The following is a 3879-nucleotide window of genomic DNA, read 5'->3' as shown; positions in this document are numbered from 1 at the left end:
TTTCAACAGCATAGAAAGAGATTGTCATCTCCTGAAGCTGGAGGGAAGAAAAAAACTATGAATTAGGCTCAGGCATTAATTATAAGCATTTTGGAATGTCATAGAAAGTTGAATTTGTAACCTGGTAAGTCTGGTATGTCAAGGTCAGGGTCAAAATTAAGAATGAACAGCACCCTGAAACTTTGAATGGAAATATCTGAGTTGATATGGTTGGGCATATTGAATTCACACATCTTTCTGAACCTTCTGGGCTGCAGAAACATTCCATCCCTCCTTGTTAAAGGTAGCACCTGCTTCCTAAAGACAATGAGGAGTTGGCTACTTTGCAATGTGCCTCTTTCAGGATCTATTCCCAGCCCATCTCTAGGCCATCAGACATGATCAGTTCAAGTTGTATCTAATTCTGGCTGCATGAATATTAGTTCTTAGTTTCTTTCTTTCCTTTTTTTAGTGGTACTGGATATTGAACCCAGGTGTGTTTTTTTTTTTTTAACCCTAAACTACATCATCAGCTCTATTTATCTTTTTTTTTTTTTTTTAATTTTGAGACAGGGTCTGACTAAGTTGATCAGGCTGCCTTTGAACTTGCAACTTTCCTGCCTCAACCTCCATAGTCATGGGATTACAGGTGTGCACTATTGTACCCACCTTAAATATGGGCTCTTTTAGGGAGTGAATGTACCATCCAAAGGAGCTGCAGGTTCTAAGCAACATTTATTGGCAGCCATGGAGAGAGTCTACCTGGAACTAGACCCTGAAGGCAACGGATCAAAGGGGGAAGAAAACAAACTTGGAGAGGGAAAAATTTTGAATATAACAGCATTCTCTCAGGATACAGAAATTAACAGCCTACTGTGATTCTCAGATGGATTCTGGATGCTAGCACCCACTAGCAAACTATCCAACAGAAAGACTCAGAGGACACCATATTTACCAAGAGATGAGGAATGCCCTCGGGAGAGTCATCAGCGGGCTGATGGTAAGTGATTCTGTTAGAGCACTGGATTCCCTGATAGCCACGGAGATGATAAGAACAGGAAGAACAGCAGCCAGATGGCACAGAGCTCTCAATGAACAAAAGAGTTGAAGGGGCTGCCTTGAGGCCTGACCTGCAGATTGCTATAGAGATGAGTAACGGGGCAAGAAAGATGGGTTGCCAACAAGGAAATCACTCAGTTGAAGCTGGTAAAAGAGAGCAAGGATAGATTATCATGAGCTGAAGGCAACTGCTCCAGGCAAAAATTCATGATTCCTTACCCTGTTTCCTTATCTGCACCCGTTTTTAGGCCCAGAACCCAATGACTGAAGGAGCGACTGGATCCCCAAGAGGAAGAATCCTGCAACACGATAGCAAGTGTGTATGTGTGTAAGTGTATGTGATTCTAAGGGCTCACCTGAGAGTTGAAAGGGACCTAGGGTCATTTACTTGGTAATTGTGCCCTGGAGGACAGGGAATAACCAGACATTTTGAGGACTGTTGGACACAGCATTTGTATAGTCATTTATACCTGCACCTGAAGCATTCCCATGGCTAGTTAGGGTGGGGACATTTGAAGGCCAGATAATAAATAGAGACCTGGTTCAGCTTTGTTTCAAAACTCTTCCTTAGGCCCAAGCTCCCATCGAGTGGTTTCATAATACATTTTTGAACTGGACTTACTTAGTAGTTGAAAGAATTCACACATTTGAGCCTAGAACTATGCTGAAAGAGCTCGTAGAATGGGGAAGGTCCAGTGGAAACCTCCGACTCTTCACCCTCCCTAAAAAGGTATTAATACAAAAATCGCATCGTATCCTGGGGTGAATGGAGGTCAATGCCACTCTTGAGGATCTAAGGGATACATGGGTGGTCACCCCTTCACGTGCCCATTTAACTCACTCATTTGTCGCCTACAAACCCATATGGGTCCTAGGAATTGACTCCCTTCAGTTCAACTAAGTAGAAGCCTTAATCGCAGCTGCAGTGTGAGATGTGTATCTTTGATAGAGTAGATTTACATGGCCTGGTGGTATATGGCCATTCATCTGGCAAATATATTATTTTTTTTTATCCCTTTTGGGAAAGAATATCAGAAGCAGTGTGCATGAATGTTGGAACAATGGTTTTACATTTAGCCTTTTTCTAGGTTTATGTTAACGCATGCTCTCTGTCATAATATAATTGAAAGCAACTAAAGCCATGTGAACATTCTGTAAAACATGATATTGGACTACTACACTGATGACATTATGTTAATTGAACTGATGAGAAAGAAGGGACAAGTACACTGGAGGCCTTGGTAAGACACATGCAGTCCAGAAAGTAAGAGAGAGACCCAGTACATTTTCAGATGGTCACTATAGCAACAAAACTTTAGAGTTCTAGTGGTCTGGATACAAACCCATTCTGGGATATTCCTCCAAGATAATGGATACATTATTCCTTTTTGTTCCCTCCACTAGTAGAAAGGAAGTATAATACTTGAGTTGGTAGCTTGTGGATTTATGGACATGGCATGGGCCACACCTGAGCAGAATTTTCTGGCCCATTTGCTAAAGGACATGGAAACCTTCCATCCTTGGAGTCCACAGCAGAAAGGGCTCTGAAATTGGTCCAGGCTGGAACAGAGATTTGGAAGACTTTACCAATTTTGATAGAAAATGCATAAGGGCATCTTCCATGGCCTGAGAAGGCTTGATGACTAGGGACTCAGGCCCCTCAGGGATGACATTCTGTCTCAGTCCTCCAGGTAGGTCACTAGGGCAGTAGATGTGCTGGTCTAGGGCTGGAGAATGGGCAGCAGAGGGAGATGATGAATAGCAGTTGTGTCCTGAGACAAACTGCAACAACTGGTGCTGTGATTTGTCCCATTGACATTCAAAATCCTGAAGGAACCCTTCCAGGAAGGTTGATAAATTGATATAAACCAAGCATAGTAAGCAGAGCAAGGATCGGACGACAGTGGACGCTAAGGTGGTGTATGCATTCATGGTCACGCTCCAGACCTGTTATTGCTACTATCTGAAGATTGGCAACCCTCAAAAATCATATATTGAAATCTTGATTCTCAAGGTAACGGAATTCGGTGTTAAGGCCTTTGGGATGTATTTAAATCATGAAGACAGAGCCTTCATTATTGCAATTAGTGCCTTTATAAAAGAGATTGAAGAAAGCTAGCATCTTCCACCAGGTGAAGATACAGTGAGAATTCATCTGAGGAATGGACCCCTCCATCAGACCCTGAATTTACTGACACCTTGATCTTGGACTTCCCAGACTCCAGAACGGTGAGAAACAAATGTTTGTTATTTATATATTTTCAAGTGAACTATTCATCACTTGAGAAGCAGTTCCTGGCATGCTGCTTGGCTTTGTTAGAGACTGAGCACCTGACCATGGGACATAAATAACTGGAGCTGTCCATCATGTCCTGGGTATTTTCAGACTCACCCGTCAGGCAGGTGCAGCAATAAACCACTGCACCATGGAAACACTACATTTGGAACTTGAGCAGATCCATAAAACACAAGTAAGTTATAAAAATAGATGATCCAGATCTATGTACATCTCTCTTACTCTGGCACCTTCTCTGTGGCCTCATTCATGCTTCCCTGGGACCAGCTGATCAAAGAGGTAAAGACTTGGACCTTGTTCATGGATGAGTCACTTTGATGTGTTGGTATTATGCTTTGCAGCTCCAGGCAGTGATGGCTCTGGAGGACAGTGCTAGGAGAAATCCTCCCAGTGGGCAGAGTGGAGAACAGCATGCCTGGCCATCAGGCATTTGCGTAGAGGAAGTTGTGTGAGCTAAGGATACATGAGGATTAATAAACAGCTGCTTGGTGAAGGGCTTAGGATGAGCAAAATTGGAAGCTCGGAGACAAGGAAAGCTATAGAAG

Source organism: Ictidomys tridecemlineatus, chromosome 6 (assembly GCF_052094955.1).
Source record: "Ictidomys tridecemlineatus isolate mIctTri1 chromosome 6, mIctTri1.hap1, whole genome shotgun sequence".
Taxonomy (NCBI): domain Eukaryota; kingdom Metazoa; phylum Chordata; class Mammalia; order Rodentia; family Sciuridae; genus Ictidomys; species Ictidomys tridecemlineatus.
The sequence above is the reverse complement of the archived record's forward strand: the minus strand, read 5'-3'. Positions refer to the sequence as shown.